This window comes from Rissa tridactyla, chromosome 8 (assembly GCF_028500815.1).
Source record: "Rissa tridactyla isolate bRisTri1 chromosome 8, bRisTri1.patW.cur.20221130, whole genome shotgun sequence".
Taxonomy (NCBI): domain Eukaryota; kingdom Metazoa; phylum Chordata; class Aves; order Charadriiformes; family Laridae; genus Rissa; species Rissa tridactyla.
Window position 1 is genome coordinate 22,659,413 of NC_071473.1, and position 26,998 is coordinate 22,686,410.

Below are 26,998 nucleotides of genomic sequence, written 5' to 3' on the forward strand. Positions count from 1 at the left end.
TGCCAGTTTTCCTGTCCCCTCACTATATCGCTTTTGCCCAACTCGTTTCCATCACAGGAAAATTGTCTCAAGACTAAGAAGTTAGAATAGCTCCAGCACTGGAGACTCCTGGCCCTCACTGACCTGGAATCACTGGCCAGTCCTTGGCAGCTACGCTACTGTTTTCTTACTTTGTTAACACAGGTGTTGCATGGTAAATACGCCTGTACTTGTGGAGTGTAGATACAGCACCTTGCGCAAAGGAAAATCTGCTACTGTACAGTCTTTCTGCTCCTCTGCATACCATCCTCCTCCTCTTACACTATGTGCCTTCCTCTGGCAGGGAGGAGCCTGAAGCAGGAGTCTTTGATGTAAACAGGGAGCAGTAAGCAGTCCATCATTTGTCAATTAATCCGAGCAGAAGGCATTGAAATCTCTGGGGCAGGCAGTTCTTATTTAAAGTGGTGAGCTTCATCATGTGATGACCTGCCTCTGATCTTGTAAAGTTTCTGTTGGCTTAAGGAGCCCTACCGTGGTTTTCCTCCTTCCAGACTGAAAACAAACAGGGGCTGAGATCTCATCAACAGAACAGCAGCTAAATAGCATTTCACTAGGATTTCTACTGGAAGTAGAAAGGAAAACTGAAAACTATGTGTTTATTTTGGTGATCCCAGCTGTGTCTGATGCTTTGAGAAGTTAAAAAATTGTGGGCCTGTGCAAGGCTGGAGTCATCTTAAAAGAGCAACCGCTGAATGGGAGCTATCCCATGAAGCAGGTAATAAATGCCTCTGCTCCAGAGGACAGCCCTCCTGTAAATTCACTGTCGGGTGACTGTGCTGCTGAGCTCCTCCCTGCTACGTGAGAATGTGTGTTTTCCGGAGGAGGATATGCTCAAATGAATGTGCTCGGGCAGTTCATGTAATGGCTTTCCTCTTGTTTATCTGCTAGAAGAAAGCATCAGAGCTATCAACTCCTTTTCTCATTAAGGATTTTATCTTAATTGTTGCCTACGTGCTTCAAATCTCAAAGCAGGAGTGGTGGTTTGTTCTGAGCGTGTCTGTTTCTGTACAAGCTACCAGCACACATCTTGTTGGCTGCAAGAGGCTCTTAAGGAATAGGTTCCTGGGCTCATAACCACGCACAGGTGACGGGAAGGTAGCCTAGCCACCAGCTTGCCATTCAGCAGCTATTCCTGTTAACTGCCTGGCATGTCTTAAAAAGAAACATCTTCCTCGATGCGAGGGTGTTCTTTGAGCGTGGTAAGTTTTACCCCAAGAATCCGCATGTTTTGCTGGCCTGCTTGCCCAGCCTCCATTTTTCTGCCTGGAAGGGACTGTGCTAATTTTCTTCCTCAATACTTTAACCATTGTTGCTGCTCCTGAAAATACCTCTGGCGGTGTCGGCAGGGATGGTTTCATGACTTCACTGCGTTCTTTTGGATTACTTGGTGGATTGACAGCAATTTAGAAAGAGGAGTTAGTAAAACCTGAGGTGTCGGCAGTTGTTAAAAGATTTGGTCTGAAGAAGTTTGCTTGGTAAGTGATGCGAGTGATGGATGACTTATTTTCAGGGAACTGGGAGAAGGTGTGATACAGTATACAATATTCCAGACACCAAGATTATGGTGTGATCTAACTGAGCTTCCTTGTGAGACCTTTTAGGAAGTTTGCTAGTATGTATGTTTTACCACTTGCATTTAAAAAACTCTTGGACCAGTTGTTAGCTAGATTTCATATTTATACCTTACTCGTTTAAAAAGAAGATGAACTCGCTTGTAGAAGTCTGTCTGCTGACTGTGCAAAATGGTTTGCCCCAGGAGCCTGAAAAAAAGAAAGCGTTGACGTTTGCATTGAGAAGAGCCTGTGCTCTAACGTGGTTCAGTGCAACCCCGCAGAAGTATTTCTGCTGGCGCAGTGTTACATCTGCTGGATGAAAGCTGACCTTGCCAGAAAGCACAGCTGTCTTGGAGCACTGGGGGAAAATCCGGACACCAACACCATGCTGCCTCGGCTGCTGCCACCAAATCCAGCAGACTGGGGATGTTTCTCACCTGGCGTAGTGTGCTTTGGGAGGTGCTTCCTTCCCAGAGAGCTAGGAGGTTGGGGGCTGCGTTTCCTGAGTACAGAGAGATGGTTACCTGGTCCCGTCTTCACCTGCATGTCAGCTCCCGGTTACAGCGTGCGAGCAGGACGGAAGTGCAGTATGTGAAGAAGGCTGAGGTCCATGTTGGGACTATGGTCCATGTGGTTCTACGGGTGGAACCCCTGCTGAGACAAGGCTGCCTGCAAACTCAACTGAGAAGCCTCCCACCAGCCTTTGCTCCTCACATACCAAAACTCACCCTTAGGGATACCTGGAGGCTGGGGTTGAGGAACAGGAAGACATCTGTGAGTAGCTGCAAGACCTCATGTCCTGCTGCACAGTCCTTGCGTACAGTGATAGACGCTGAAATATGTTATGCATCTGTACAAATACCTGCATTTGCTCAAGACCACAGCAGCACATTGTGAGCTAAAAGCACAAGAGATTTTCTTTTAGACTGTTCATAGCATACATGAGTAGGTAGAGAGTATTTACTTCCAGTGTATTCACTTGAAAAATAACAGCAGCTTTAAAATAGCTCCAGGACAGGGGAGTTCATGTAAACACAAAGAATATCCCCAATTTTAACTACATTATTTCCTTCTCTGTTTGCCTACTACGACGCAGCATCCAGTTTTTAATGATCAAAGAGTAATCACTGCAAGAGTGAAAAACAAAGCTAGGTTCCCCCGTCCTTGGCAGCTGCAGTACTATTACAATACAAGCACATTCATTATAAGCACATGTATGTATCATCATTTACAGATGTATTTACATACCTTCAATAGCAGTGCATGGCCAGGTGCTGTGGGACCAGGGCTCGACTTTTCAGCAGGTTTTTACCACCGTGAAGGGCAGAATAAGAAATCCAGAAGCAACACCCAAGCGATGTGGGACATCCTCCCAAAGTGCAGGGAGGTAGTGCTGGTAGCAATGTTGTTGTAAATGTCCAACCCAGTAAGACGGCAAGGTGAAAGACCTCTGCTCCTCTCCAAACTGGAAACACAAGGACAGGTCTCTTTCTGGATATGCTCCCTCAAATTGATGTGATTTCTTGCTGCCATTGGGACAGAAGATAGCCACCTCCCAAGTGAGGAAAGCCCTAGCTTGATCTGTTTTACTCATACTCTCAAAAGGTGGAAGCAATTTTAGGCGGCTTTTAGCAATTTCCAGTGCAGGGCCTTGCTGAGCGCATTGTACACTCGCCTGTCTTTTGACCTGACTTCCCTTTTATTTCAGTTTGCTGTAATTGCTTTTTTGCTTCTCTCATCAGGAAACACCCTTGAGGAAGAGTTTTAAGTGATTTTTCTGTCTTGTCTTGTAAAGATTTTGCTAGCTGACTTGGTACAGACCTATAAAACATGACCACCACCCCTGGCAGTGGAAATGATGGAGTCAGCCTAGCATGCACCTTCCTTATTCTTCCAGACTGGCCCCCAAACCCTCCCTGGAAGAGCTTACATGCGGGAGGTTGGACGGGATGAAGCAGAGCAATACGGACTCTGGACCAGCACACACCTGCTACGGTTCTGGGCTTCATCCCTCACCTGCTCATGTTGTGGGCAAAGGGGATGCTTGTCCTAAAACCATGGAAAGCCCTGTTCTCCCTTCCAGAAGGTTGGTGCTAAAAGGCAGCCCAGGGTATACTCAGCCTCGCTCTGCTTGGGAGAGACTAAAATCTGTGGATACTCTGCCTCTGGAAGCATCAGAAGCTTTCCCATACTGGTGTTGGGCTGGCATAGCAGGAGGGGTGGAAGGAAGGGCCAGAAGCAGCAGTGCACTTGGGTGATGGGCTGAAGCATAAGCCAAGCGTGGCTCCTGGAGGTAATGATGAGGGCAAAGATGACTTAGGGTTGCGTCGAGAAACATGAGGTTCATGTGAAGAGCATTCTGGGACTCAGATCCTGACCAGGCTGGCATCTGGTGAGCGGGCACATAATAAATATCACCCTTTTCTTTTAGCTAATGAGAAAGGTGGAAGGGGCTTTCTCTTTTCTCACACATGCCAGGGCACTTGCTGCAATGAAGAGGTCGGCAAGGCGCATCTGCTGTGTCCTCTGGCCATTCCTTGTCTTTCAGGCCCACCTCTGGTCCCATGGGACACTCGGGTGGGGAGCTGTCGCAGATGAGTGGAATGCACCTCACTTAAGAGAGAAGTGGCAATGTGTTTTATTGAGGTAGAAATAATAATTTGATGGAGTTCAGTAAATTCAGTGGAATTTAACAAAGTTTAACAGTGGTTTATCAAGGTTCAATAGATTTGATGGCAAGGTTGACCTTATTTATTACTGCATGGAAGAAACATACAAAGGAAAATTGAATTAGAATTGAGTTAGAATGATTAACATGGAGACTGGAGATGTAAAAGGGTCAGGAAGACCATCCTGTTGAGTCATGAGGTTCAAAGTGGACCCTTTGCTTTCTGAACTCCTGCTCGGAGAGGAGTCTAGGTGCGGCTGGATCCAGACTTGGTCAACGGTTTATGTCTAAAAGATTATATGTGCAAAGTTTATAGTAATTAATATGGAGTAACTACATGCATTAGTAATGTTTCATTAATATGAATTCAGCATGCTATCAGTCACTTACCAAAGATCTGCCATTGGTAAAAGATCTCTCTGGCTAGAGGAGCAACCTCGAGAGGTGTCCCAGCTCAAGGGGAGATGACTGCCATGCAGCCATGCTGCCTAACGGGGCGAGCTCAGAGAAGGCTCACGTAGGCTGTCATATTTATAGAATACTGTGGTTGGCTCCTAGTGCAATTACATGTGATGGGAAAGGTATGCATGGGACTCCTTGTACTCAACAAGTTTCTTTGTTCCTTGATAAGTGAGTCTTGGAAAAGCTACCCCGCTGTTCATGCGTTAAACGCATGATCGGTGTTCCAAGCTCGTGTGCGTCGGTGCTCGCTGCATCACTCTGCTCCTTTGTGGGTTTTCGGAGAACAGATTGAAACTAGAGGAGTTCTTGGCCTGGCTACAGCTCAGGCCTTTACCTCCTTTGGAGCCTGTACCAAACTACTTCTATTTTGGTTAAGGGGTCACGTGCATCTGTCACCGGGCTGAATCTTCCTTCCTGAGCACTGCGTTCGTGGAGTTGTAAACAGCAGCTCCTCCTTGGGAGAAGCCAGCAGCGTAAGCCCTGGCTGCATGAGGATGCTCCAAGGTGGGTTCCCATCCAGAGAACCACTTCCCCTGCCTGAGATGCTCAGATGCAGCTGGTGCACTGGTGTAACTGGTGGGGAAGCAAATGATGCTGGACAGTAAGAGACAGCAGGGGATGGGACTGCAGCTTCATCATGGAGCTGCTCCCGGGTAGTTACTGGAAAGATCTTTCAGGCAAGTGCTGTAAACCAGGAAACGAAGCTCTGAGCCCTTCGTGTGAATAACTTGAGCAGGGGGATCTGCCCGGCACGATGTTGTTTGCCACCAAGTGAGGCTGGATCAACCAGGTACCGACCACTAAACATCTCTGTCATCATTTGGAAAGCCCTTGGGTTCTAGCATTTGGGAATGCAGCAATAACTAGCAATTAATTATCGAAAAAGAAAGGGGGAAAAAAATGCCAAAAATGCTTCTTGCCCTTTTGTTCTTTGCAAGAGACGGGTGAGAACAGGATGTTCCCAGCAGTAACTTTTAATTATTTCACCACTGCACATCTCTCTCACACTGCGAATTAGAAATGTCAGTTTAATTTTCTTTTAATTGCCTCAGCTATCAGGTACCTGAGAAAAGCCATTTTTACCGACTGTCTAGTCCTTTCTTGGTCTCAGAAAGCAGCTTGTTGCTGTAGAAGCACTCGGTGCACTCCTGCTTCAAAAAGGGTCTCTCCTGGGAGGAGAGCGAAGGGTGCAAATATTTTGCCTGTAATTACCGTATCCAGCGTACTCTGCGTGAAAGGAAAGCGTTGTGTTTTCAACACTCATCTCATTGGCAGCACAGGAGGGTTCGGGCTTCGGTTTGGTTTTCCTTGCCCCATTTCTGTATGAAATTTAAACCCAGCGTGTATTTGCTTAACCCAGGGGGGTTTTCACCGTCCCATGAAAAGCGTGCAGCGCCTTTGCACAGCTGGGGCAGGGTGCTCAGCCTTGCCAGGGGCACAGGGATGGATCACATGCCGGCCAAGCTGGGATCCGCTTTTCCTGGAGGGAGAGCGCTCAGAAATAAGTAATACATGAGTGATTGAGTGACTCCCCTCTGCTTGGACAACCTGCTTTTCACCAACTGCCTCCTCCTTGCCTGCTAGCCATGTGCCAGAGCTGACTGGGGTGCGAGGACACTTGCAGCCCCAGAGGTGATTTTCCCCAGGCCATGTTGGGGATGTTAGGGCTCCTCCGCACTGTGGCGGGAGATATGGGTGGAGAATGGCTTGGGAGCAGCCCTGAGGAGAAGGATTTAGGGGTGTTGGTGGATGGGCTCAACGTGAGCTGGCAACGTGCGCTCACAGCCCAGAAAGCCAACCGCATCCTGGGCTGCATGAAAAGAAGTGTGGCCAATAGGTCGAGGGAGGTGATTCTGCCCCTCTACTCTGCTCTGCTGAGACCCCACCTGGAGTACTGCGTCCAGCTCTGGAGTCCTCAGCACAAGAAGGACATGGACCTGTTGGATCAAGTCCAGAAGGGGGCCACAAAGACGATCACAGGGCTGGAGCACCTCTGCTATGAGGACAGGCTGAGAGAGTTGGGGTTGTTCAGCCTGGAGAAGAGAAGGCTCCAGGGGGACCTTATAGCCCTTTCTGATAGCTAAAGGGGGCTTACAGGAGAGATGGGCAGGGACTCTTCTCTATGAGTCTAGCAATAGGACGAGGGGTAACGGTTTTAAACTGAAGAAGGGGAGATTTAGATTAGATATTAGGAAGACATTCTTTCCTGTGAGGGTGGTGAGACACTGGAACAGGTTGCCCAGGGAAGTTGTGGCTGCCCCATCCCTGGAGGTGTTCAAGGCCAGGCTGGATGGGACTTTAAGTAACCTGGTCCAATGGGAGGTGTCCCTGCCCAGGGCAGGGGGTTGGAACTAGAGGATCTTTAAAGTGCCTTCCAACCTAAACCCTTCTATGACATGATGGTCTGTGCAGAGGGGCTGTTGGGGTCGGTGGGATGCTGCACCAGTGCAGGGGGCTGCCATGGAGCTGCTGTTGCCGCTTGAGGGCAGCCACGTGGGCGAAGGCACAGGCGCAGTGGGGACAGGCTTGCTGGTGTGTGTGTGTCGGTGGTGGCCAAGGCAGGAGAATTAGGCAAAGGTCATGCTGCAGTCGGAGCACTCGTAGGGCTGCTCGCCCGCATGCAGGCGGTGGTGCTGCTGCAACGTGCCCTCGTGCGAGTAGGCTTTGCCGCAGATCTCGCGGGCGTACATCTTAGCCCTGCTGTGCATCTCCCGGTGGCTGGACGGGTTGCTGGACTTCTTGAAAGGCTGCCCACGCTGCAGGAACTTGTAGGGACGTTCCACCAGGTTGGACCCCTGTGGACCCCATGGCTCGATGACCTCTGTGCTGGTGAGAGCTGATGCTCGATGTGTGGTATGGCTGGAGTAGCCGTCTCTGGACGCCTCCCCAGAGTTACTGCCGAGGGTCACTGTGGTGTCTTCAGTGCCAGAGGGCACGGTGGCCCCACCATCCATCTGGGATGGGGGGTGCTGGCACAGGGGTTCTCTGTGGCTGGACTTGCCACCCACCTGGCCACACCGTTGGTGTTGATGAGGGCGAAGGTTTTGTAGAAGACCTCACCTTCCTGAGACAGCGGGTCCCCAGGCACATTCTCCCTTGGCCCATTCCCTGAACTGCTCTGGTTGCTCTCCTGGGTTTCTTCCTCATGACATTGCTGTCACCCTCCTCTCCAGGCAGTGCACATTGGACCCCCTTCCTCTCCTCCAGGCTGCCATGGACCAGGAATTCGGGGCATTTTGGGCTTGCCGTGTTCCTGCCTGCATCAGGCATGGACACCTCTAAGGCTCCTCCACCCCCAGGGACGTTGCTGTAGGGGACCTGGATTTTGGAGCAGGAGGGGATGACAGGCATGAGGAGCAGAAAGTAACCAGGCAGCTGCTTCTTAATATAGCTGATTTCATCTCTGGTCACATTGATTTATGCTTAGATCTGATGTCCTTTTTCCTTCTTCTGCTGATTTGGAAGTATGGATTTTTATTTTCTGCACTTTATTAAATATTTTGCTGCTTTTTTAAATACAGAACCACCAGGAAGCAAAATGCAGATGCTATTAATTACTGAGGCCCTGATGCCGTGCTAGGTTTCAGATCCAGTGGCTGTTTCTCTTGTCGGCTAAGGAGCTGACATGTGACAATGCCAGGTGAGCAGTAGCTGCTTCTTCCATTCCTGGAGGGCCCGGCAGAGAAAAGAGCTCCACGTTAATGCAGAATCACGCAGTATTAAAAAAAAAAAAAAAAAAGATCTTCATAAAGGTCACCTGGCCACAGAGAGCATTTCCAGAGAAAGAAAAATAGCAAGAGGGTGAGGAACCAAGGACGACATCTTGGAGATGTGATGGTGAAGGTGGAGAAGCTGCCCGGCAGCCCAGCGGGCTGGCTCAGCAGAGCGGATGCCCCGCGTGCCGCTGGCAGCGATGCAGGCAAGCCCAGCTGCCTCCTGCCCCTAGGCACGGCAGCAGCAGTGCAACCACATTTCTACTCCCCTCCTTTATGCAGAACATTTAAGGAGAATTGAAATCAGACCCTGACCGTGAGCCAGATGCAGGCAGCAACCAGCGGGTTTGCTGTTTGTGGGACATGCAGTGCCGAGGAGAGGAGGTTTGGCCCGTGATAGTTTTATTTTCACCAGTGCTCTTTGTAATTTTGCCGGCAGGTCAGCGGGCTCTGCCCTGCACACATGGCCACGTGGAAAACGGCCCAAGGAGCTCATGCTGCGTGAGGAGCCTGAAGAACAACGTGTATCTGCTCCCCAAGGCTGGGAGACGTGGGGAAGAGGGCATCTGAGCAATGGCTTCTCAGGAAGGCAAAACTGGTTACAAACCCCATCAGAGAAAGGGAGAAACCCCATTCCTCTCACTTGACAAGAGGTGCAATGAATTATTCTTTGGATGCTGAATTCCTCTGTGGATGCTGATTTACCAGTATCTGCCATCACCCTCGTTCAGAAGCTGCTGGATAGTTTGAAGCCACCTGGCTGAGCCTGAGCACGCCTGCTGCTGACAGAGACAGCAGTTGGGAGCACTGGGAAACGCAAACACTGCTTTTATCTATTTCCTTCCTTCCCAAGGGGAAAGCTATGGACAGTGGTGTGCTGTCCCCACTCTCTCTCTCCTCACTACTGCGGAGAGGTGGGAGAGCACCTGCAGAAAAGCCACTCACTCACACCGTGGTGGTGAACCTGTTTCCCCGAAGCAGCTTTCCAAAGGCAATAGCACACCCTTGCTCTGCAAGGTGATGCCGGGGGCCTGTGGAGGTCTCATCGCAGGAGGAGACAGACCCCAGTGGCCTCTTGCCTGTGCCCTCTCTGATGTCCCCCACCCACGTTGCTTCCCATCACCCTGAGGCGTGCCTGCCTGCCCTCCCCCCCCGACCCGCCTCCCCCCAGCTCCAACTGGCAGAGCCTTACCTTGGGTGAGCATGGGTGGGCAGGAGCACAGCCCAGGTCCGTGCATGGGAGACGAAGGAGGCTGGTGCAGAGCATCCCGTGCAAGTGTGCCCATGTCTGGCTCACCCTTTTGTGTCCAGCCTCCGGAGGTGGGGCCTCTTTCCTCACCCCAAGCTTGCTGCCTGCATCCAAGAGAGCAGCCTGGGAAACGCAGCAGGGCTGCCCTGCCTGCCGGAGCCCTTCCCCTCTCCTCCTCCCCACCGGCGATGGAGAGCACCAGCAGCCCACTCGAGTCATGCCTCCCACTGCACCTACCAGGAGGCTTTTGCCTGCTCCTGGCTTTTAGATGCTATTTCCACTTCTGCTGGAGAGAACCCCAACACCAGTAGAGCTCACTGGATGTTTTTTCCCTGCCTGCCTCCCAGGACTTCACGCTGTTGAACTTCAGTTCATCTCCGGTGTGTTACACTAAATCCCCGCTTTTCTCCCCCTTCAAGATGTGTATCTCGCCATCTGGTTGTTCCTTGGCCATTGTGCGAGTGGGTTCTCCCTCCCCACAAGTCCAGCATGTGTGTTTCTGTCCCTCCCCGGTATGGGAGCTTTCCCGCAGGGATATTTCCTCCCTGCTTCTCTTACTGCCTGTCTCCTACATGCTGCTCAGCTTTCCCTTCCTCACAGTGGGGATTTCCATCTCCTCTCTGGCATCAGAATCAAACTTTTCCCCCTTGTTTTGAACTGACTCACTTCGTAGGCAATCTCAGCATAAGGACTCTGTCTACGGTTGGTTTATTTGGGATTTGCGGAAGCAGATGCGCTTTTCTGCTTGCACCTGGAGAGGGAACAGCCCCCTGCATCAGCACAGCCAAGGGCAGCAGATTTGCAAAATAGAGAAGGGAGAAGTGGGGGGAAGAAGAGACCAGTTCAAGCTTGTGTCCCCATCTTGCATCATGAGACTGCCACTTGCCCCCAGGCCCACGTTGTGTGTCACGGCTACCATATTTTTTGCAGCTGGTTTTCTTTTTTACTATATGCAGGATCATTCCTTTGGATCCCCAAGACAGGCATATAAAGGGAAGATGGTCTTGGCAATGAGAAAAAGAAATGCAAGCCCCAAACGTCCTGGCAACAGGCGGTATTTCAGCAAAAATACTACAGAGCAGCCTTCAGTCCTGCACTGCTGGTCAGGGCTTTGCACACTCAAATAATCACTGCTGATATGGGAATAGGATCCTGCTTTCAGGAACTGGGTGAGCATGTGGGAAGGGGTAGTTACCCCAGGCTGCACTCAGAGCATCTTGAAGGTGGCCCAGAGCACAGTACCCCTCACCAGGTAGACGTGTGACACAGCCATCGCCATCCCACTGCCTGCTCCCCGGGTGCTCGTTAATTTGTTTTTCCTCTCTTGGACAACTCGCGCGCAGTAAACGAGAGCACGTGTCTCGGAGAGGGCTCTAGATCCAATAACTGGAAGGAATTAACGTGGTGCCCCCAGGAAACCAGAGACATGCAAACCTGTTTCTCTCTGGAGTCAGAGCCAACTGGGCCACGAGGTTGCTGGTGAGTGACGGTGGACGTGAGCACCCGGGAGCAGGCTGCTTCAGGAGGGCACTGTTGCTCTCCTAGGGGCTGAAACTGTTAGTTATTGGGGGGATGTGATATAAACGAACTGGCTTCCCAAACAGTATTCTCCAGACGTTAGCATGCCTGCTCCTGGTAGTCTGAAATCCTCCTCCCAATGGTTTTATTCCCATGCTCCTTCCCATGTAACCTCCTGTTGCACTGGAGCAAACCACGCCATACCAGCAAAAAGGATTCGCTGGGTCTTGGCAGCATCTCTGTGAAGCAGAGGGGTTCAGCTTGGGTTGGGGAATAGCGGTAGGACTTGAACGCACAAGGAGGCTGTCACTGAACACAAGCTGGGGGTGGTTTAAAAACCAGAGGGCAAGAGAAAGTCACGGGAAGAGAACTGCAGAGGTTGGAGGCAGGTTCATCTCATTATGGCGAGAGGAGCATGATCACTGGGGCCAGCTAAAGCCTGATCACAAGCTACAGAGAAAGCAGGGATCAGGGCTGGAGCTCCATCTCTAACACAGGTTGCCAAAAGTAGTGCTAGGGTGGTGTGGTCCCGTGGTGACCCTCGCATTGCTGGTCCCCCTCCAGCCATACTGGCTGTTTTGGGGTATCTAGGGGGTGTCCTTCCCCATGCACGGCTCTTTCTCTGCCCAGGGCAGGCATGCTGCTATGGCCAGCCTGAAAAAAAAAAAAAGAAAGAAATACTGCAGAAGAAAAAAGGTAATTTTGATAAATATCGCTCTCCCCTTCAGGCTCTTGAGGTAGGGGATAACTGTTGTCAGGGAAAAATATAACAAACTGCCCTCTCTACTCAGATCGGTGAGTAACGTGGTCTCTTGGGCTGGTTTCTCACTGCAGCAGAGCTCTGTGCTGAAGATGCAGTCAAGAAAAAGCCTTGTAGGATGCCGTATACTAGGAAAGCACAAAGTCACACAACCTGGGTGAGAAAATGGTGATTTAAGAAAAACTTGTCACAAAATCTGCAGCATGCAGGTAAGTGCTTTTTTTTTTTTTTTTTTTTTTAGTTTTTCTTTGTGAAGTCCTCCCTTTTCCCTCGTAGTCCCTGGACTGATCTGAGATCTGCCCGGTATTTTTCCCTGGTTACCAGTGTTGGGATGAACACTGTGTTGCGCACCCATGGAGGAGCAATCGTGGTGGGGAGCCCAAATAATACCCTGTCCCCACTCCTCCCAGGCCCATTGCAGGAGCTCTCAGAGGCATAAAGGCAGACAGGAACCCAAATTACAGCCCCAGAGGAGGGGGACACCCCGGGGCTGTCTCAGGAGACTCCCAGCCCCATGGGCCATCAGGATGATGCAGCTGGACCAGATCTCCGGAGCTCTTTTGACACTGATGTCCCTGCTTTTTGGGAATTCCCAAGGCCAGCTCCTGGGGGTCTGTGCCGCAACCGCGCCGGGTCTGTGGCACCTCCAGGTGACAGCAACTGGGAAGACTGGGATCCAGGGGCAGCTATTGGGTAGGCTGCGTGTCTGAGGCTACGTGGGTGGGAAACGTAGGAAATAACGCTGCAGCATTTAGCAATGGCACAGGAAATCTCAGCGCCAGACCTGACAGGAGGGGAAGGTGATTTTGCTCTCGGACAAGTCTGTCTTCGCTTATTCACACTCTCCTTCGTGGCCACGTGCGCACGAGCACCAGGGCATGTGGCCAAGTGGCCCGTCCAGCAGTCAGCGTGTGTCTAGATGGGGACAAAGGACACCGGCTCTCAGCTCCCCTCGAGTCTCCTGGGCTGCAGTTAGATTGGTGATGCTGTGCTGGTTTTTGCCGCGGCTTTTTGCACCCTTTAGGACCCAGCAGCGGCGATGTGAGCTCGGACACCCGAGTTAATCTCAGCATCCTGGACTGTGAGCGTTACCGATCTCTTGTGATAACTCACTGCAGCCCTAAAGTGGAGGTGGCAGTGACCTACAAACCTAGGCCTGCTCCTGGAAATCTCCTGCCTCGGGTGGGTAATCTCAATTTTAAACTGTGCAGCCTCTTAGAAAAGATCAGCTGAGAAGCGTTTAACAAGTATAGCTGGAAACCCAATTCCTTTTCTAAAGGATAAACTTCTGAACTGCAGATAATTACCACTCTTCTCCTCCCTTTCACGGCATCTTCTGTCTTAAGCTGTAGAAACAGTATGTAGGTGCTTTCAAGTGTAAAATCAGTGAATGTCTCTTGGTGTAGCTGTTAAAAAAAAAATAACACCTTTGTGTTTCCAGCTGATGAACCCAAGGCAGAGGGAGCTGGAGGTGTGTGTTCCCGTTCAGCAGGTGAGTCACCAGCAGAGCCAAGGGCAGTGCTTGCCACCAGGGTCTTGCTCCGTGGCAGTTCAGAGTGGTGAGGCTGGTGCTCACAAAGCCCGGCTGCCGGCGGGGGACACAGCCCCGGTTTGGGACACTTCTGCTGGCCACATGCTGCTGGGCAGTTGCATGTTCGTTAGCTGCAAACGAGCGTATTAGCCACATACAGAGCCCTAGAGTAGCGTAGACCTGGAGGTGCTCAGCGGGACTGAAGCGCGGCTGCCTTGGGGCATCTGCGAAAGGTGGCTCTGTGTGGAGAAGGTGGCGTGTGTGCTGGAGGGTCCCCGCAGGGACAGTCCCCTGCAAGCTGGGTAGCAGCCTTCCAGTACCTAAAGGGGGCCTGCAGGAAGGATGGGGAGGGACTCTTTATCAGGGAGTGTAATGGTAGGACAAGAGGTTTCAAACTGAGAGAGGGGAGATTTAGATTGGATATCAGGAAGAAATTCTTTCCTGTGAGGGTGGTGAGGCACTGGAACAGGTTGCCCAGAGAAGCTGTGGCTGCCCCATCCCTGGAGGTGTTCAAGGCCAGGCTGGATGGGGCTTTGAGCAGCCTGGTCTGGTGGGAGGTGTCCCTGCCCAGGGCAGGGGGTTGGAACTGGGTGATCTTTAAGGTCCCTTCCAACCCGAACCGTTCTATGATTCTATGGAGGAGGGCCAGGCCTGGGTGGCAGAGGCAGGCTGGCGTGTCCTGCCAAGCAGCAGGCAGCAGATGGCAATGTATCCCTGCGAGAACTGCAGGCAGGGAGGCAGGCAGGCAGGGATGCAGGTAGATGCTTGCTGTGCTGACAGCTTGGGGCCAAGGGACAAAGTGACCCCCTTGGCAGTGACTCTAGCTTCTTTAGCAGAAGCTGGAGAGCTTCAAGCACCATTGGGTGCCTGGTAGAGGTGCTCTTTGGCCCCAGGCTACCTCAGCTCCCTGCTCCCTGTGGCCACCCGGGCAGGAGAGGAGAGTGAGGGGCAGGCAGGGGCACCCCTTTCTGCCTGCTGCCCTCCCGTCCTGCCTGGCAGAGGCTGATGTGGGGCTGCCCACACCGGACTGGTCACAGTTGGAGTAGCCCAAAGACATAAAATAGCCCAGACTGGCTCTTGCCAGGCCTTGGGGGGAGCACAATTTTGATAACTGGGGAAACTGAGGCAGGGAGTGCGCCTGTGAGCAGGTACTGGAAGACGCCATGGAGCTGGTCAGCTGTCGTTTTTAGCAGTGGGGTGAAGCTGCTCCCACATCTGAGCCTTGCTAAAGGCTTGGCGTGGCTGGGACACGAGCTTCAGCAGGGTGTCGTGCCTCCTTTCCCTGACCCACCCCGGTGCCAGCAGTTATTTCCAGGGTGCAGCAGGCTGGTGGGCTTGGATGGCCACATCTCCTCCCCATGCTCAGGGACTGCTCCTTTGCCCCGCAGATCCCCCCCAGAGGGAAAGCTGCTGTTCCTTGCAGCCATCGCTGCCTGGCTTGGCCGTGTGCCAGGGCCATAGGGCTGTCCCAGAGCCGTACCTTGGGGACTTCGTGCGGCCGTGCACTCTGTATCTGATGGGAGGAGAGCCAGTGCTGAAAACGTTTTCCTCTCCTTTTCTCTGAGAGGCTCCACTCCATCCTTTATCAGGCAGGGCTGCTGAGCTCAGGGAAACGGGAGCTGTTTGTCTGCACGGGGCAGACTCCTGAGGAGTGTCTGTGGGTTTTGCTGACTTTCCCAGACTAAAAACGTGTTGGTGACTGCATCGGTGGTACCGAATATGGGGCATCAGCCCTGGGTGCAGGCAGGAGCTGCCGCTGCAAGTAACACCAGCAGCCAAGGCACCTCATCGTGGGCCTGTGAAGGAGAAGCCAAAAGGTGCTGAGAGTTAATTTTGAGTTGCCAGAAGGTGCCGAGAGTTAATTTTGAGTTGCCAGAAGGTATACTGTGGGTCTCCTTGGCCTTCCCGTTGCCCGGCTCCATGCCATCTTGGTTTGGGACCAAGCTGTTCCCTGGGGAGCGGGGCACTGAACCACACTCACTGGGGTCCGCCATCCGCTCCCTGAGCAGGAATGCTTTGAATCGGCACAGGGCCATGCTGCTGCTAAAAAAAAACAAATTAATTTCTTCCAGCTGAGAGCTCCTGATTCAGCATTTCTCCTGCCAGCACTTTACAAGGGTGTGCGATAACGAGAAGATACTGTGCGCAGAGGGGTGGCAGTGGTCACGGCTGGGTATCTCCTGATTAGGTGCAATACGGAGATACCGGCTGTGCACTCTCAGCATGCCGAGGCCAGAGGTGGGGTTTGGCAAAAGGGCGCGCATGTCACAGAAACAGGGATGGGTCCTCCTGGTGCCCCTTGTCACCAGCCCTCAGCCGTATCCCCAACTCCGTACTAAAGGATTTGGGCCCCTTAGAAAGTGCTGGTTTTGGAATGCTCCTTAAAAACACTAAGGCTTTATGCTAGAAGGCAGCAGGTCTGGGTGATCTGGACCTAATATCTTACTTTTAGGAGACTTTGTGTGACTTTGCTTTCTTTTTGCATTTACCTGAAGGGTGGCGTTGTTGTCACCTGCTAGCAGCCAGGCTCTGCTGCAGTGGTAGCTGCATTTTAGGGGAAGGAGGAGTGTCCTGGCCTGATACATCCGTGAAACATCGCAAATGGTGCTTGTGAGAGAGAAATCGGACCGAGTGAGAAGTGCTGGGACAGGCGCTGTGTTTTCAAGCTGGGTTCTGTGTTGACGCTGTGTGTGGTTTCGTGTGTTCCTCCCTCTGAAACCATGCTTTGGTTTACAGGAGAGGCTTGACTTGACTCGCATTAGCCCTTGGCTGAGATGCTTGTCTCAGCTGGAGGAGCACCAAGGAGACCGAGGCACGGTGCGAAGGCGCAGAGGGTCTTCTCCGTCCAAGAGGATGGTAAGTGTGGTATGTAACAAGCCAGGGCTGATGACAGCGGGGGGATGCAGGTACCCAGAGAAAGGGACTGGCAGTGCTAGAAAAACCACAGCTAGAAATGGGGAGGAAGGAGACCCTGCCTTGGAATGAAGGTCAAAATTAGATTATATCCTTCTCCACTTGCTTTGTGTCCCGATGGCCTACAAGTCCTGGAAAAACTAATGGAGAAGGAAAAGCAATCAAAACTTGAATGCCTTGCATGTTAGTGGTGACCTTCCCCTGCAACAGAGATAAGGAATATGCAGTCTTTGCAGTCAGGGGAAGGAGAAGATTTCAGTCCAGGGCCAGGATGTGACTATCTAGCTGGACATTGCCTGTGCCACATAAACTTGCTGGGGGTCAGATTGCTGCCAGTGTTATAAACCTCTATCATTCTCTGGACGCCAATAGGCCTTATCTCTTAAAGTGAATCTTATTAACTAGGAGTGGACTTTGCTGCCTGTACTGTGGGCTTTAAACCTCATTTGAGGTTCTTCACCCTCAAATGAATTGGAGAGGGTTTGACAGGGTGGAAGGAAAGAAAAACAAAGTGTTTTCTTCCATTGTGAGCTGCCCTGGGCTGTGGATGTCCTGCCAGCCCCGTGGCTGGGCGCTGCCTCAGGAGCAGCTCCAGGTTTGCTCCAGTGCAACGGTGGGGATCCAGTGTGGTCGGAGAGTTGTGACAAGCTCTCAGCTTCCTCTGTGCTGGAGCAACCCAGATCCATCTCGCCTGCAGGGCCTCAGTAGGGGTCTACCAACTCCAGCCAAACCAGTTTGGATGCCCTTTGTTGCCCAAGTTTGGAGCAGGAAGCTGCACTCACTCTGCAGTTTCCCTGGCTGGATCAGAAGAGCTCAGCAAAGACACCGCACACCTGACACTCATCACAGCTGCTAAGTCCACTAGTATCAGACTTGCAGCTAACAATGCTGGGCTACAGCTAAACTCGCCTACATCCTGTGAGCGGGAACATCATAAGGGACCTTTCTGGGGCTTTGGTTAATGAACGTCTATCTTTGTGTTTCCAGGAAGGCTTCTGTAGCAAGAGCAGTAATTCACTGAGGCCCTGGTATGGGTGGTGTCTCCGCTTCACACCTGATCTGGGCGGTTCCTGGTAAGGCTACTCTGCTCCCCAAAAGAGTTTGGGCCACCAGCCTGTCCTCCCCGTGTGGCTGCTTCCCTCCGCTATTTCAAGATAAAGCAGCACATGTCTCTTGGGAAGGGGACCTCTGCTCAAGAGGAAAGGGAACGTTAACTTGGCCCCCACACTGGCTCCTTGTCCCTTAATGCTCTGCCTGTCTTGCCAGGCGGTTCCCCCTCCCCATTGCATTGGGAAAGAGCATTGGCCAAGCCTGGTGGGTGGGACTGCAGAGGGTAGTGAAGATGTCCTGGTTTCTTTAGGTAGCTATAACCTGCAGGTGTGAAGTTGGCTGATGGGACCACCTGGGCCTCTTCTACCAGCTCGGCTTCTCAAACAGCTGCTCCAAGAGCTGTGATTAATGGCAGTTTATCAGCAGAGAGAAAGGTCCTTTCTCTGCCTTGCCTCTGAAGAGCTGGCAGGGAGGTTGGAGGCTTGGATGCCTGTTCAGAGGTTTGCAAATCCGCTGAGCCCTGTGTGCTACTCCTTCCTGCATCTCCCTCGGCAGCTGGATCAGCAGAGGGCACTGCATGTCCATGCTTCATCTGCCTGGGAAGGGAGGGAAGGTTCTCTCCACCCCTCCAGCTCCAGGGCCAGAGGAGGCACGGACCAGCAGCAATTGCTATCTGACCACCAGGCCTCTCCCCCAGCTCCCTGCCAAAAAGCCCTGGGCTGCGGGGCTGCCTCCCTGATGGAAAGATCAGGGCTGATGAAGGAAACCAGGAGGCACTCAGTGAAACAACGGGCAAATTTAGATCAAACGGCAGGAAATCCGCTCTCCAGCAGCGCAGAAGAGCCGTTCTGTGGAAAGCTCTGCTCTGGCAGGAGGTCATCCAAGACAAACATGGAGCCGCCTTCTGGGGCGGACTGGCTGACCAGCAGGATGGGCGAGAGCCGGAGATCTGGGCAGGCGAAGCCGTAAAAGCAGTTTGGCTTTGTGCTCCGCTGTGGTCACCACAGGAGGCCAGGGAGGAGCTCCCACCCTGCCCACGGTGTGCAGGATGGTACCCCCACCCCATGCAGGGAGCGGAAGGAGATTTTCTCACCATAGCCTGAGGCGGTCTGCTGGATTTTTCTCATCAGGACAGGATATTTATCAGCCTGAGTGGCATCAACATGGTCCCAGTCAGATGTGGTGCAGATCATGTCCTCCTTGGTGAGCTGGGTTGGGGGCTGGTGTTTGGAGACAGGCTTTGGGCTCTTCCAATGAGAATATTTGTGTGCAAGCACAGAGCTAAATGTCCAAAAGAGGATGTTCCCGTGATGCCCACAGAAGTAGCTGCTTACTGGAGTGAACAGGGAGCCAGATGCTACCTTTTGCATTGCTGTAGCACTGCAGGTTTTGATGTAGTAGTGACTTCTCCTCAGTGGGGGTCTCTGCCTGAAGAGGCAGCAGTAAAGATCAAAGGCTCATGGACTTTCTCGGATGGCGTGGCCTAATGGCTTTTGTGGGGCAGGAAGGGAGAGTGATTGAATTGTGGAGTGTTTCCTCTCCAGCTTCTTCACTGGTTGGAATCTGGGCTTGTCTGAGAGCTCTTGCCCTTGGATAGTGATTTGGCAGCACCTGGGTGACCACCCCATAAACCTCACCTGTCTGGATGGTTTCTGCAGGGCAGGAGTTACAGCTGAAAGAGTGGCTAACCCCAACAGGAGAGCAGGCTTGCACATCTCCAGGAGGTACGTGTGGTTCGAGCAAGCCAAAGGCTTCATTCAAATGTGAGCTGATGTATTTCTAGCCAGTAGAGGCGATTGCTTCCTGGGAACCTGCCTTGGGAGTTCATTTGTTCACTGAAAACCTTTATCAAGAGAGTGAAGGTGATTTTCTGGACTTGTTGATGTCCTCGGGAGATAGCTTGCACGGAGGCTTTCCAAGAGGCTGCAGTCTCAGCTATTGCCCTTTGACAGCAGCAAAGATAAAGATACATGAACCTCCTGCTCAAGGAAGCTCGCTCCTCCTCTTGCGCTGTGTCCTTGAGATTAACGTGCAGTCTGCTGCTTCACGGCTCTGTCCCCAGAAGAAGCAACTGGGGTTTCACACACAGCCTTAACCCCCCGTGAAAGTACTCTGAATTGTTTCTCCTCAGCCACTTGGAACAAGGGCTTGTGTGGAGGTGTCTGCGCTCAGCAAAAGTGCGAGAAAGCATTGGGGCGGAGCTGGTCAATCTGCTCTGACTCTGCAAGCAAGAGGGATGGATCTCATCTTGTTCAGGCTACCTAAACAAGTAGCTGTTGCTCAGGAGAGAAAAGAAAGCTGAGCTAAAACCATGTTCCCTGACGTGATAATGCCTGAAACAGCAGTGTGTTTATGTAGGACTGTAAAGGAGCCAGGAAATGCCGCCAGCCTAGCCGCGAATGTCCTGGTGAACCTCCTGGAGCCCACAGCCACGGTCTCAGCTCACTCTCTCTGGCAAGCATCAGACCCAAAAGGGAGAGAGGTCTGTAAGTCAGACCAGTTGGGGAGCTCAAGGCTGCACACACCTGACATGAGAAGGGCCCGTGGCAGTGCCAGTCAGCAAAGATGGAAGGAGAGGTGAGCTCCAATGAGCTCTGGACCACGTCCATCCTGCAGGCTTTCCACCCTCATCTCCCACAGCTCCCTCTGGGAGAGGGAGCTGGGTATGCCAGCTTGCAACTTGGGATGCAGTTTCAGAGGCTTTCCTCACATGAAGTGTTGGGAAGAGTTCTGGACTGCTGGGCTCAGAGTCCTTGGGCTGATGAATGCAGATGTGACCTCTGCTCATCACAGGCAACCCGCTGGTACAAGTGCTTCCAGAAACCAATTGTGCTTTGTCTTGGAAACAGGTTGGGTTTGGGTTATTTTATTTCCACTGGTCCCCTTAGGAGATTACTCTGGGGACCTTCCCTCTCAATTGTTAGGAATCTTCTACAGATTTCCAGCACAAATGCATCTGTGGCCGGCTTTTTCCTCATTTGTTGTTGAGCCAGAGGACAGTGCTGGCACAAACAGCTCTTCTCCCTGCCTGTACTCTTCAATGTTGATCTGAAATAAGTCTTTCTTTGGCCTTGGGTTTCAGAGGGATGCATTTCAAAACCAGAAATAAACGGGCTTGAAATATTTCCCATAATTTTGCAAGATCTTGACCCTCTGATAGCAAGATTAGAAGAAAGATAACAACAAAATCAGCATTCAGGCTGGAACCACTATTGTTAAATAGACAACACTGTAAAGGCAGTACTTCTTGTTTACAATTGAACTCATGAATTTTTAGATATTAATGTATGAGGGATTGAGTAAACAACCATTGTGCCTCCAAGGAATGAGTCCCAGGCTTGTCCTGAGCTGGAATACTTTGTACTTTCCTGATTGCCTTCCAAGAATTTCAAATTACTTTGTAACAGAAAAACAAGCCTGCTTCACCAGCCCTTTGCAAGGTTCTGGGGACAGCCTTAATTCCTCGGCGCTGTTGATGTGGCTGGTTCTGGGGCAGAGCCTGCGCAGCTGGGTACCGTGGGATGCTGAGCACGTAGGTGTGCGTAGGTAGGTGGGGACTACACGTGAAGAATAAACTGCTCAGGTCAGGAGGGTCAGCGTGGGTGTATTAAAACCCTGCTGTAGTGCGCAGATCTGCAAGCGGTGTGCAGCCCTGTCAGCCCCCGTTTAATGGGCACGGAGACATCGGGGACACTGGCCCAGCAATCCTCTGACTTTCACGGAGAAGGAGAGGTGAAGAGACCGCTGGGAAGTCACATAGGAGGTCAGGGTGAGAGCCAACAAGAAAAGGACTCTGCTTGTCTAACCCACGAGCCTTTCAGGAGGGCTAGGATGCTCTTGCACATGGGTCTGTGGGAACAGCCTCCAAGGACCAAGTGACAAAGGGACGTGCAGGCAGGGCATGGCCTCCCACGCACTGGAGAGACCATGCCGTCCTCTCCAGGGAAGCTGCGGACCATGTTATATACTCATGGGCTTACCAGGGTGTTTCTGAGCATGGTGGCCCTGACACCACAGACTGTGGTGCACTTGCAAATTGTACCTTGTTTCTGGTTGTCCTATGCTGAGCCAACCTGTTGCTTAGAGCCCCTCCAACCAAAAATAACACTTGGGACCAGAAACCAGCCTGCTAATGTCCCTGCCAGCCCTGGGCTGACCCAAGTTTGGTTAGTTTCTGAGCTGAGACCGACAACCAGAAATAGAGACAACTTTCCGCTGGTGCTGGTGGCTGAGGATTGCAGATAGGACGTGCGACAAAGGCAGACGATGGCCTGGCAGCCTTGAGGTAGTCCTGTCTTGGCCGTCATGGCCAGCACTTGAGTAAAGCGGGCAGGACAGATCCCTCGCTACCTGGGTCGTTCTTGGGTTTGGTTTCCAAGCCGGCAGCCTGGAGCTGTGGAAAGAGTCATGAATTTGGGTTACCAAACCATCTGCTGGCTGCATTTTAAAAAGCAATTAAGGCAAAATTGTTTCCAGCCCTTCTGTTTGCAAGATGTAGTCGAAAGAGAGATAGCCAAGCCAGGATTTGCCTGATCCTGCCACAGCTCCAAGTGTGCGTTAATTTGATCTAAACCCTCTGCTGTGCATGCTGCAAAGTGAGGAGTTCCCTACTGAGGGCTCGGCCATGTGCAGGTAAACAGTTTGAATGACAGTGAAACCCAGGAAAATGGCATTTTGGTACTCTTTTTTTTTTTTTTTTTAATTATTGCTTTTTATCAGAAATTATTAAACAGAGTTAAAAAAAATGTATAGGAAGTAAAAATACTTTTACTTGGTAGAGGATGATAGCATGTTGCTGAGGATTGATGGATGGCAGATCTAGGTGGTGTTGGATAGAGCTGCTGAAGGGGTTTGGGGAGCTTTTCCCGGAGTACCCCACAGGGCAGGGGAACTGGTGTGTCTGGATGGGTGGTGGGGACACAGGGCCCTTGAGAGACGCCTCCGCTCACACACTGACCCTCTAAAGCATGAAACTTTGCTTTCTTCCTTTTCCCGCGGTGAAAGGCATGCAAAGAGAGGGGAAAAAAAAACAAAAGAAGGGGTAGGGATGAAAAGAGAAGGTAGGCTGACATTGTTCTTCCTTGTCCTTTGGCAGCTGTCACTCGGCCAAATCAGAGAATCACCTGTGTTGGAGGGGAAGGTGAGGCCATGCCTGATGATGAGGGGCATATATGTAGAGGATTTAACGTTCTTTCCTGGGTGCTTTTATGTCCGCAGGGTTTTTGTTCCTGTTCTGCTGAGAGGCCATGCCCAGGAGAGATGACGAAATGAGTCCTTATAACCCGTGCAGGGCATGTGTTTGGGGACACCCTTACCCCTGGGGACTGCTTGACAGCCAAAGGTGACAGGATCAAGATACCCTTACAGAAAGCAGGGGCAGTTTGCCCTGGTGCTTCAGACTGTGCTTGGAGAGGACACACACCTGTGCCACCGGTGCCGAACCTCCTGTGACTGCCCCTGTGATGCTCTGGGTGCAAAGCAAAGAGAAGTGAGGTCTCATGTTACGGAGCTCCGATTGGGGCTGAAGCATCTCCCTTTTCCAGCAGGAGAAGGTAACATGCCCTAGTGATGGGTCTTGGGGAGGATGGGATGGGGTGGGATGGTGGTGGCTTATGGTGCTGGGTTGTGTCTGGGGGCTGTGGGATGCCATGGGGACAGACCGGCTTCTCTGTCACCCACCCCCTGTGCCCTACCATGCCGACAATCATGGTTGTGTATCGAGGGGCTTACCCAGGTCTCATGTCTTATTTGATGGAGGGGGCCAGGGGGGAGAAAAACCCCAACAGGCTGGCAAGGAGGCAGGAGAGGGGTCTTCCATGACAAGCGGAGCTGGCAGCGCAGCTGCAGGGTCCCAGAGAGGCATCCCTGGGGCAGCTGCTCGGTTTACAAGAGAAAAAAAGCCCCAAACGCAGTGCCAGGCCGAGCCGGCAGCTTATGTAAGAGCTGGCAGCGGGGCCGGCGGTGCGGAAACCCAGCGGGCTGCCAGCGGGGTGCAATCGCCTTTGATTTTTCTCCTGTTTGCTCAGCAGCTTTCATGCAGCGGGGGAGCGGGGCGAGGGCGCGAGATTCCTGCACACTGAACTCCTCTGTTTCTCTCGGCAGGATAAACAGGACATAAAACAAAGCCCCGAGCCAGCCCTCGCCTCCGAGGCAGCGTGCTGCCAAACCCCGTGTGCTCCCTGGGGAGCTCCATCCGGGGTGCCTCAGCTTGGGATGCGGGGAGATGATGGGAGCCCACCCCCCCCAGCCCCGGGTGAGGGTCGCCCCATAGCATTGGTGAGGAGCAAGCAGGAAAAAGGGGGCAAAGCTCCCTGGGCAGGACTCAACGGCAAGTCCCATGGCCCTGGGGAGATGAGGGTGTGTGCTCCAGAAGTGACTCCAGGCTGCGGACACTGGCTTCTTGCTGGGTGTCTCCTGCAAGGGTTTTGCTGCAACCCGGCTACCCACCAAGGGAGTGGGACTGAGCCCCGTCTGATGCAGCGGGGCAAGGAAGGGGTTGAACACCGGTCCTCTCTACATGGGGTTTCACTGCTCCCTAAAAGCTGGGCTGCTTTATTTATAACTTCCCCTAAGGAGTAATTTCCAGGCTGTCTTGCCCCCATGCTAGATGCCTGTCAATGGCAGAGGGTGATGGGGCTGACCTCAGCCCTTTCCCAACGCAGTATTAGCTAAGCTGCCCCCCGCCCCAGAGACAACCCGGCCCAAGCCTGTGCCAGCTCCCCAGAATTTCCACAGAGCCATGATTTCCCCACTGCCAGCCTGCTGCAGGGCAAGGTGAGAAGGCAGAGAGCAAACACTCACTGCTGGGGTTTGAAATATTCCCAAGAGCTTCAAGTGGGGTTTGCTCTGGAGCAAAGCGTCCTGTAACCACCGCGAGGTCACTTGGTTGGGGAAAAGCATTGGCCGAGCGCGAGGCTGCAGCAAAGCTCCTAGGAAACACTAAAGCAACACGAAGGGAGGATGGTTTGGTGCTGCACCTCTGTCCTGGTGGTCTGTCCTGCTGGCTCTGGTGGGTGGCGAGGTCCTCTCTCCCCTGAGTTGCCCTGCCCCAGCCCTGCCACACTCCTTGTGCTGCTGTGTGCTGTGGCACTGCCGACTTCTGCTCCCAAAAGGAACAGCCCTGGCAGGGGAAAAAGCTACCTGGGCAGAAAGCCTTTTTTCCTGGCCGGGATCTGGGAGGGGGGGTTCTCAGCTGCACACATAAAAACCCATTCAAAATGCAGAGGTGGGAAAGGCAGGTGCTGCCCGCCGCAGCGCTGAGCCTGGAAAGCCGGGCTGGGGTGACCTTCAGGGGCTCATTCTTGTGCTCAGATGGGAAGAACAAGCCGGTGGCTGGAGCTGTAGGAGGGCTGGGGGTTAGGGAAGGCTGGGGAGGTATGTGGGGCTGCCTCCCCGTGCAGCCACGCCAGCCTTGGGCAGGGGAGGCTCGAGGAGCAGCATGCCCAGGTGCCTGCTCCAGCTGATGGTTTGTGGGTGCTGAGCACCCCTGAGGGTGCCAGCATCTGGCAGAGCTGAGGTGTGCTCCTCCGAAACCACTGGGATCTTGGCAAGGGTGGGGGGATGCAAACCCTGGGTCCACTTATCCAAACCTCTTGGCCTGGGGTTTTGTGAGAGCCGCCTTTCCCATGGGATTCCCACTTTGGACTTGATGGGTTGGAAATACTGCAAGAGCAGCCCTTTTTCTGGTTTTTGGTTTGTTGTTTTGGTTTTTGGGGTTTTTTTTTTTGCCCCTCCTGATGTTTGTGTCTTTCCACTTCCGTCTCTGGCCAAGACGCAGGAGCCAGGCACACCCAGAGGGAGGGAGAACCAAAGCGCCCTCAACCCGCAGGAAAACGGGGACAGAAAGCAAACGCGGCGGCGGGGAGCGAGGAGGAGGGTTTGCTTGATGGCTCCGGCCAAAGGACGGCTCTCCTTGGGGAAATCCATGGGCTCGAAGGCGGGTATTGTAGCTCCGATTCGGCGCCCCGTCCTCTTGCTCTTGCACTGACGCTGGTTGTCCACGGGAGAGGTGAGGAGAGGCTGCACGTGGGGTGCACGCAGGGCTCGACACCCTCCCGCTTCCCAGCCCAGCGGTCGGGTCTGCCTGGCCCCGCTTGGAGCAGCGATACAGGCTCAAGCTGCACGAGCTGAAAAGGCTCACGCTCTCAAAAAGCAGCACGGGATCAAAGCTTTCTAAACACTCAGGGCATTTGGCCCGGGAGGTTTTGTTCTGACTATTTATAGCAGTTGGGGCCAGGCGAGTTCAGAGTTGGAGGCAAACTTTTCCAAAGCTGGGGGCCATTTGGATGAGGGAGGGGGAAAGGGAGTTTCAGCCAGGCCCATTTCCAGCAAACGTTGACTCCTTCCCTTAGGTATGTGTTGCTATCCATGACACACTAACAACAGCTCCGCGCAGAAGTGCCTGGCTGGGCCTGTAAAGATTGAAACAAAAATGTGAATTGGCTGGAAAGGAGAACGTGAAATAGAGAAAGTTTCCAAAGAGCAAAGCTGTGGCAGTTGAAAGTGAAAACTTTTCCTTACCAGCTTGTTTTCATCCTCTGGTCAACATCCTTCAACTACAAATACACTCGTATTGTTTTCCAGGGGAAAGCTGACTGTGATTTTAGGGCAGAAAGACCAAGGTATGGCTTCCTGAAGCATATGCCATGCTTAGAAATGGAGAGCGGGGCCACAGGGGGTTCTTTTTAACTTCAAGGTGAATTTTTTTTTTTGCACCGTCACTAAAGAACGTGTCGTTTGTCTGTGCTACTCCCTGTAGGCAAATCCAGGCTTAAACTCTGGCGAGCTAAACCAACCATGCTCCCCTTGAAATCATGTCACGTTTGAAGCTGTAGCCCTCGCAGAGCAGCAAGGCAGAAGCCGGGGGTTCTCCTGTCTGCCCAGTGAATTGTGCTAATGATGGTGTTTAATGGTGAGGAGCATGAGCAGCATGCTTTAGATACATGCCACAGCTTTTGGCGTGCTTAGATCCACTCTCTTGACTTTAGGCACTCAGTATAGGTTATAAAAATATCTCTCTCATTACCAGGAGCTTCCCAGCGTGCTGTCAAATCTCTGCCGCTCTGTAGGAGCAGCATCTTGGAGCTTACTTCTCCCTAAGGAAAGGGTGCAATTAGTTTGGCAGGTAATTATAATCAGCCTAATGGGGGGATGGCTCGAGGGAAGTGGGTTTGGCACCTGGGTGGTGTCCAGCCCGGGTGAGTTGTTACGGTGAGCAACATCAATGCTCTCCCTTGGTGAGGGTGGCGCTGGTTTTCTGCGTGCTGCTCCCCGCTGTAGGAGCTGGGTGCTGCATCAACAAACACAGCCCAAGTCCATCACGTGTGTGCCTCGGGTTGTTTTCAGAGAGAGAAATCCCACAGCTGGAAGGTTTCCTTTCATCTCTGACGTGCCCACCAAAGCCTGTCCTCTGGTGCGGAGGATGCCTGTCCTTGCTGCAGGTGGAGAAGCCAAATTGTTACTCTTTAGGGAAGGCTGCAAGGTCTACAATGGATTTTAAAGAACAAAATGATCTGTATGTGGTTGGAGAGGTGGGATGAAGG

At 52.5% G+C, this 26,998-nt stretch overlaps 1 long non-coding RNA gene across 1 annotated transcript; it reads left to right on the plus strand.

Moving 5' to 3' along the window:
* The first annotated feature begins 15,814 nt into the window (after positions 1-15,814).
* LOC128913669 (uncharacterized) lies at positions 15,815-23,176 on the plus strand. The gene is made up of 4 exons (XR_008468038.1): positions 15,815-15,910; positions 16,230-16,349; positions 17,394-17,479; positions 22,674-23,176. It is a non-coding gene; the product is annotated as an uncharacterized LOC128913669 (long non-coding RNA).
* Positions 23,177-26,998: the final 3,822 nt, after the last annotated feature.